This window comes from Zeus faber (genome assembly GCF_960531495.2).
Source record: "Zeus faber genome assembly, chromosome: 1".
Classification (NCBI taxonomy): domain Eukaryota; kingdom Metazoa; phylum Chordata; class Actinopteri; order Zeiformes; family Zeidae; genus Zeus; species Zeus faber.
In genome coordinates this window covers 48655685-48664711 of record NC_137193.1, presented here as the reverse complement: position 1 = coordinate 48664711, position 9027 = coordinate 48655685, and the positions used below count along the sequence as shown (strand labels likewise).

The 9027-nt window shown below is 41.0% G+C and overlaps 1 protein-coding gene across 1 annotated transcript in view; it reads left to right on the top strand.

Moving 5' to 3' along the window:
- Positions 1-7502: 7502 nt before the first annotated feature.
- The window catches only part of adgrl2a (adhesion G protein-coupled receptor L2a), a gene marked incomplete at its 3' end in the record, with an annotated part of 119879 nt that continues 118354 nt past the window's right edge, over positions 7503-9027 (top strand). The window contains exon 1 of the mRNA XM_080012610.1: positions 7503-7555. The remainder of the gene's footprint in view (positions 7556-9027) is intronic.

The following is a 9027-nucleotide window of genomic DNA, read 5'->3' as shown; positions in this document are numbered from 1 at the left end:
CAAGATGATAAGGGGAGAATGGCCGACGTCGGCTGATTAACAAGGACCAGCACCCATCCGTTTCGTTTCCCCTTTCTTCCTCTGATATGCGTCCTCCTGATTGGTGTAATTGCAATGGCGAGCCTCTGTTTGAATAGGTTAAAATCGTCATCACAGGGCTGTTTTGAAATCATGCATTTTTTAACAAGTGGAGCTGATTTTTAGACTACCCCCCCCCCCCCCCCCCCCGCCCAAATAAAAATTTATATACTCACACCGGCCTTAGAATTAGTTGATTACACGGAGAATGGGGCTGACTGAGCAGCTGCAGCCTGGGATTAAACAGGAAAACATTGCCGTCCATTAAAATGCACCAGTGTTAAGGCAGAATGTCCTCAAAGCAAAAGGTCACTGTGCACGATTCCCCAAAGCAACTGTTGAGTCATCAGACGTCATGTTTGATGCCAACAGTGCCCTTGAGCTAGATGCTGAAAATTACCCCCATTCACAGTAAATAGCCGCGGGTCAACGGGTAAATGGGTAAATGGCGAAAACATAAATGTTGGATAACTCATGTGGTTTGACTGAATGAGGGTTTGATTGGTTCTTCGTTTCATTCTGAACTAGTGATGCAAGACGAATTGCAAACGATTTGTTCGTCATGAACAAGTCTTTTAAACGAATCGGTAATCAGGTGTCAAAAGCGCCGTTCGCTTTGTTTCATTCAGCACTCTGTAGCCGCAGCAGGACACATACAGGTTTCATGTAATCAAATGATTATTGTGAGAATTCCCTTCGAAACTCCGACTGTTCGAATCGAACGAAGGAAGAGTCAGAGAAATATTGTAAATATTTTTTACTGAGATAGCCACACAATAAAACTGTACAATAAAGCCAAAATGAACAATGAACAATAACATTGGTTTTATACAATAACCTAATGATAAATGATAAACAACAAATGTAAACCTGAAAATGAACAAATGGAGTAAAATAACCCCTAAAAAATGAACAATAAACATGAAACATTTGGCAATATGCAACAAACCTAAAAAATGAACAAAATACAAACACACTTCTGTATGAATGTGTCAAAAAGATAGCAACCGCAAAGCTATGAATGTTCTCAGAAGTTCGATTCCTGTCACCCAAAAACAAATGCACAAATAAAACAATAGACATGGATGGTGTCACTTCAATCGTTTTGAATTCCCAAGAACCACCCTGTCCCGTCTGTCTGTCCATCCATCTGTCAGTCTGTCTCCGTGTGTCTGTCCTGCTGTCTTTCTGTCTGTCTGTCTTTCTGTCCGTCTGCCTTTCTATCTGTCCCTCTGTCTGTCTGTCCGTCTGTCTGTCTTTCCGCCCAGGTGACTGTCGCTGTGTCTTTCTGTCCATCTGTCTTTCTGTCTCTCCCTCAGTCTGTCTCCATCTATCTGTCTGTCTGTCTGTCTGTTTTTCTTTCTGTCTGTGCCTCTGTCTGTGTGTCCATCTATTTGTCTGTCTGTCTGTCCATCCACCCGTCCTGATGTAACAAGGCGATTCTTCACCGCTGCCACTCTGTCCATGACACCTCATCCAATTCCCCGTCAGGACGCCTCAGGAACCAGAGCATTCGGTCGGTCATGTCCGACACCTCTCTGTAAATTTGTCTGGGGCGCAGGATGAATATTACACTGCAGGTGGAACAAAACAAAACAATAGACAATATATTACATGAAAAAGGTTTCAGATCTGCACAACCAGACACAAAATAAGAAGATAGGTAGGTAGATAGATCCATAGATAGACAGACAGACAGACAGATAGACAGATAGACAGATAGATGGAAAGACATTTTTATTTTTTGTATATTTCACAATTTCTTTCAGACTGTTAAGGTTTTCTATGTTAATTTTCTGTACAGCAAGGCACCAGTGTTCTCCTTGACAAATTTCACATGTATGAAAATGTACTTGGTGGAATAAACTGATTCTGATTCTGAATTCTGAATTTTGACAATCCATTAGAAGTGATTTAACTTCTCTGGAAATTGAAACTGGAAACTTCCTTCTATTTTTTTGCCACTTGGGTTGCTGTTTCCCCCTAAACATGTATATCCAAGCTCCTTGAAACCCACCGTACCATGACTGACCCACCGTACCACATCCATTAACATTCAAAGACAATACGGAACATTTGTTTCCCTAAATAATTGCTGTGCAAATTTGAACCCGAGAGAGAGAGAGAGAGAGAGAGACAGAGAGAGAGAGAGAGAGAGAGAGAGAGATGCCCATGGCTACATCAATATTAACTCGGAGACAGAGAGCTTCTTTTTATTACCCCTCTGCACCAGAGCTCCACATCCTGGGAGACCTGACAAAATTGACGCTCCCTAAAAGAATACTTAGATAAGATAAGATCAAATGAAATGGGAAAAGAGAAGATAAGATATCCATAGAAAAGATAAGAAAATATAAGATATGATCATCCTTTGCAACTTTTTCATCTCAGATACCTTTCATATGAACAAATGCAATGCCTCTAAATCCACATTATACATCATAGATGTTAAGGTAGAGGTTAGATACAATAAGATAAGAAAAGGTAGGGTAAGATAAGATAAGATACGAGACAATAACATACAATGAGATAAGATAAAGTAAGGTAAGATAAGGTGAGATAAGATAAGATACGAGACAATAAGATACGATGAGATAAGGTAAGGGAAGATAAGATAAGGTAAGGTAAGATACGATGACGTAAGATACAGTACGATATGATATGGTACGGTAAGGTAGGAAAAGAAAAGATAAGGTAAGGTAAGATAAGACAAGGTAAGATAAGGTAAGATAAGATAAGATAAGGTAAGATAAGGTAAGATAAGATAAGATAAGATACGATAAGGTAAGATTAGATAAGATAAGGTAAGGTAAGATAAGGTCAGATAAGATAAGATAAGATTCGATAAGGTAAGATTAGATAAGATAAGGTAAGGTAAGATATGGTCAGATAAGATAAGATAAGATAAGATAAGATAAGATAAGATAAGATAAGATAAGATAAGATAAGATAAGATAAGATAAGGTAAGGTGAGGTAAGATATGATTAGATACGATAACGTAAGATACAATATGATATGATACGGTATGGTATGGTATGGTAGGAAAAGGAAAGATAAGGTAAGGTAAAGTAAGATGAGATAAGATAAAGTAAGATAAGGTAAGATATGATAAGATACGATAACGTAAGATACAATACGATATGTTACGGTACGGTAAGGTAGGAAAAGAAAAGATAAGATAAGATAAGGTAAGATAAGATAAGATAAGATATGATGTTACAGCAGCAAAAAGCAATGCAAGTCAAGAAAGAGATAAGAAGTAAGATGACAGTGACCAGATGTCCTGGTTTGTCTGAGACTGTCCTGGTTTCGAGCTGTGTCCCGAGTCCCGACAGATATCTGTAAAACACTAAAATGTCCCGGTTTTCAACATTCACTACCAAATTGTCCTGTTTATCAGCACAATTAAAATAATAATAATTATGTTATACTTGTTTTCAGCACTTACATATATATATATATACAGGCAAGCAAAAAAGAGAACGAAGCAGATACACTCAGGCAGAGGCAGAGGCGCATGATGGAAATATTATCAACGCACCTACTGTGAAGTGTGTGCTTTCAAGGTTGTGTGTGTGTGTGTGTGTGTGTGTGTGTGTGCATTGTCAGAGCTTCCTATAGGCGACTCCTGCTGTGCCTTCCTGGGTGCCGTCATTCCAAGTAAAAAAGCAAATAAAGCGAATTAAAATATTGTGTTTTTATTTTCGATGTATTTTCTTTTACCGCGTTTCCTTATTTAATGAATTTAAAAAAGCCATGTGCAGGGGCACTCTCTTACCTCTCCTTCTGAAGGACATAGTTAAACCAACCAAAATCCCCCCAAATCCCCCTCATTAACCATCATGTGACCGTGTACCATGAGGAGTCAGTCAAGTGCAAATATTTTAGTAAAAGGAACCCCAAAAAAAAAAAACTTTGTTTGGGTGAACCATTGGGCAGTTAAAGACCACATAGGGAACAGGGGACATGTTTAAACTCTCTGGGAGTGCTCCCTCGTAATCCTCCACTGACTTAAAAAACAACCACTCTGTGTACTGGCAGTACACGGTGGCTTTGGTTATGCTTGTGGGAGTCTCACTTCTCTGCCTGATCATTTTAATAACGACACAATACATTTAGGTGATTTCTGCTAAATCCAAGTCGAGAGATCATTTCCCATGAGCCACCAGCTGGCCAGCTAGCCAGCACGCACCATTTGTTGGGTGTTTATGTGCCGTATTGTGCCGTTTTGTTTGCAAGTTCTGACATATTCCAGTTTTGAAATAAACATAAACACAATTTCTGTGCAAACACCGTGAAACAGGGCTGATTGCTTCTGGGCTTGGCGGTGGTGGTGGTGGTGGTGGGGGGGGGGGGGGGGGGGGGGGGGGGCGTTGCTGACCGTCCAGGTAAATCATAAAATCATTAACATTCTACTCTAGTATTTCATTCATGCCTGATGTAATAATCCTTTTAACGAGCATCCAACTGTTGAGGTTTTTTTTTTCACCCCCGAAATATTGTTTCTGTTTCATCATGTCGATGGTTAAATATGGCGTTGCAGAATGTTTTCTGAAAAGACTCAACAATGCAAATCTAATGCCCTCTGTTGTCGATCCGAGGCATTTGAAAACTTAAAACCATAACATTTTTTCTTTTTTGAATCATATATATATATATTTCTTATTGTTATATTTTTTATTATATTTGTACATGTTTATATATTGTTTTTTATTTATTATATATTTTTCTACTTTTCAATAAACACCACCCCCCCTACACGCAAAAATATATACAGTATTTCTGCCATGGCGTGACCTGTTATTACATCTGTTTTCTCTTTTTTTTTCTGCAGAAAAGGTGTCTTTCTTATTATGTAAAATAATGCTTATGAAAACACCTGCATGGGCCTCTGCTGTGTTCACCTTCACCTGGCGAGCATGACTAAAATTCACATTTCCCCACAGTGGGTGATGCTGAGGGACAGCTTTTATTGGAGCCAGGTGGAGAGACATCGCCTGGGTAAGAATCGTTTCTCCTTGGGCAGGAATTCTTCATCCACTTCCCAACAACTTCCAGCGTGGGAGACAGAAACATGGGAGTCGTGAAAAGTGACCACAGGACTGCTCCCCCCTAAAACCCTCATTTTGTTTTGTTGTTGTGATATTGATAAAATCAAGACTAATTATTATATGTCATTGGACACAATTACATTTATGTAAAGATTTTGAAAAATAAAAAATAAAGGGACAAAAAACTAAAAACGGACAAATAAAAATATAAACAATAAATAATAATAATAATAATAATAATAATAATAATAATAATAATAATAATAATAATAATAATAAAGGGGGAAAACATTCATTATTTTGGGGGGCTTTCAGTTAGCATAATTTCCAATAAAAAAAAGTTGAATTATTATTATTTATACACTGATAAGGAACATGATTCTTAATAGCTTATACAATAAAGAAAATTATAAAATAACACAGAATTTTCAAATCATAATTCTAGTACAACCAATTGATATTAGGCCGCACGAGAGACCCCAGAGTGCCATGATAATAGAATATAATATTTAATAAAAGTAATTCATTATTTTCCATAGAATGGTCATGCAAAGAAGGAATGCACACATAATAATAATACATTTTCCATTGGTCATCACATCATTCATCACAATGCATTGCTGGTGGTGGTGGTCCTACATACCAACGGCAGCTCAGCTTTCCCTCGAACACTGTGACTATGGCCTCTCTGTTTTCCTACTGAGGCCAGTTATAGGAAAAGAAAGAAGGAAAAGAAAAAAACCGAAAGGAAATGAAAGAAAAAAAAATAAAAGGGGAGAGGAAACGTCCGTCTGTACTTGAATGCGCCTTCCTTTTTGATGCATGCTAGTGTTACAGTAGCTGAGTCCCACTGCTATTGGCTGAATGGAGCTGGACAGCCCACTGTGCCCCTCCCAAAAGAAAAATACGAAAAACGAGAAAGGTGTGTGTGTGTGTGTGTGTGTGTGTGTGTGTGTGTGTGTGTGTGTGTGTGTGTGTGTGTGTGTGTGTGTGTGTGTGTGTGTGTGTGTGTGTGTGTGTGTGTGTGTGTGTGTGTTGGGGGGTGGCAGCTAAAAATAATAAGCTATTATTTTAATGAAGACTATGTAAAGATGTGTTCAGGCATAGTGTCATTCAGTGTGTTATCTGGAAGTATACTTGGTATGTTTAGTGTACGTTTTATGTATTCACAATGAAATGCTTGCATTTATTTTTCACGTATTTTTGGTAAAAATACTAAAATGCAGCTTAAGTCGGGTTCATGTTAGTTTCGATATAGGTGTACTTCCATGAATATAGTATTATAGTAAAGTCGTTTTTAGTTTAGGCATTGCAGCAGCTCAGTGGGGAACATACAGAGTGAAAGGATATATACACTTAATTCACACACATTCCAAATAACAGTAGGTAACTAAACAGCTGCAGTTGAACTGCGACATTCTACATTTGTTGGGGGGAAATCCATCCAACTACATTGGGCCTGCGGGCCGCCAGTTGAATTAAAAGAAATAATACAAAAATGTAAACCTCCATATTCGTTTAGTTGTCTTTACAGATTTACCAACAGAAACGGTTAAACGTGGATACATCTTTTGATAATATTCTACATTTCTCTATAATACTTTGAAAGCCAATACAACTACATTGACAACTTGCTTAAAGGGGAATACATTCGTATGTATATGCTGTTGATTGATTGACTGATCGATTGATCGATTTGTTTATGAACGTAACCACGGATGGTCGCGAACCTCCCAGTTCCCTCCCAGGACCCGCCCGTGTGCGTGCGACGGCCGCGTCGGGCCCGCGGGCCGCCGCTCGACTTGGCATGCGCGCGTCTCCCAACGCCGGCTCCGGCTCCACCCGCTTCGCGCCGATCCGTGCCGCGTTTTGCAGCGCCCCCTCCCTCCCCCAGCTCCGCGCGGCTCGTGCAGCCCCGCGCCGCCCCGCACCGCCACTGCGACCGGAGCGGCGGAGCCTCCGCACTGAGAGCGGGCTTCCTTCCAGGGCAGCCGGGAAAACTTCTCTCCCTGTCGGCCACTGGCGCTCACCTCCTCCCAGCCCCCACCCCCACCCTCCTCCTCCAGTACTCACCCACCGGAGCTTTCTCCCATTCAACCCCGAGCTCGCCCTCCTCCCTCGTCGTCCTCCTCCTCTACCGGGACAGGAGCCATGGAGGTGCGTGTACCGTGCGGCGGGGTGAGGGAGTCCGGGCTGCTGGAGGGAGCCGCCGGGCGCTGAAGCCCCCCCCCACACACACACACACACACACACACACAACTCCGAGCCTCCGAAGCCCCCCAGAGCAGAGGAGCATGCCCCGGCCCCGCACGGTGACTCTGTCCGCCGCCCGCCGTGGAGCTCCGACCGGGCTGACTGTTCACTAGAAAGAAAAGAGCCGCTGTCCCCCTCGCCCCCCCCCCTCGGGGGCCGCTTTTCGACACAGGTAAGAGAGGCTTTTATTTTATTTGAGTTCGTCTTACTCAGATCAATTCACGGTCTAAAGTTTGGGGCTCCCAGTCTCCTGGCAGGTCCACAGCCAAAGTGAAGGGAGGGAGCCTAGAGTTGTTTTTTCAGAAGCGCTGACTAAGTTAGACTTTTACTATTATATACTAATATATACTATTATTATCTACTATCTTACTTTCTCAAGGCAAAAACCAACAGACAAACCCCTCCCGGGTCTTCCGTCGTTCACTTTATATAGTTGTTTTAAGTACATTAAAACCGTGGACCATTCTGAAATAAGAACCTTAAGAAGTGTCTTTACTTGAAAACAAAAATGAAAATAAAAACGGGTCACTCCAAACAAAAGCAGATGTGTATTGATCTTCTGCTCGACTTTCTGAATGGAAATGATTTAAAATGAAGGTATGTTTTATATGAACCAGAACCAGAACAAAACACCGTTCAACTGGACTTTATGCCCCCGGAGTTGGTTGCTGCTCGCCGCGTTTAGACCCATGGATGGTGTCGGTGGTTTGGGTGGATTGGGGGCGATTTGGGAATGCATGGAGGTCTGATTTGGTAGAATTGGCAGACTAATCCCTCATAATCGGCACTTAGCTTTAAAAACAAAATGGGAAAAAGTTAAAGAATGTGCCAGTGAACCCAACCTTTTAATTGTAAATGGTAAAAAAAAAAAAAAAATCGATTGCGCCCAATTGGCCATTGTGAAGCAGAGGTGTCAGAAGATTGTTGAATCGTGAAAAATGCATCATATCTTTCTGTTAAACGGATGGAATAACCCACGATAAGTGGGTTTTTACATAGTGGAACATGATAAAAAAAAAAAAATGTTTAAACATGATATGCGTTATTGGACCCATGGAGCGCCCCGCAACCATGTGTTGCGACGTGCGTGCGGTGCGTGCGACGCGCGTCTCCTCCCGATCTGAAATAATCGCCATTGATTTTGAGGCTGAATTTCAACTTCGATTCCGCCAATAAAGCTGCAGGCGCATGGCTCGTTGGTGGGGAAAATAAACCCCGTCAACGAGGCTCCCAAAAAGCGTACAAAGCACCCTAACCCCAGTGCTCGGTCGCGAAAAAGCCATGGGGAGGATCACTTATTTATAACACCGGCTCAAAAACGTAATTATTCCAAAATGTATTGTTATGAAAAAAGAGCATTACTGTGATATTAAAGGGGTTTTGCATTGAGTTGGAAACGTTCCATAACCTTTATGTGTAGTCAACAAAAAACATAGGCAACACTCGAAATAAACACGTTTAATTCGCATGCACACAGTAAGAATGGTGTGTTTTGGAGTGTGTGTGAAGTTTTTTTTGGAGGGGGAATCATAATAATGATGATAATAATAATAATAATAATAATAATAATAATATGAATAACAACAATAATTGTTGAGGAATAAGCCAGAGCGAGTCGTGTTGAGTTGTAGTGTGGAGGCTGCT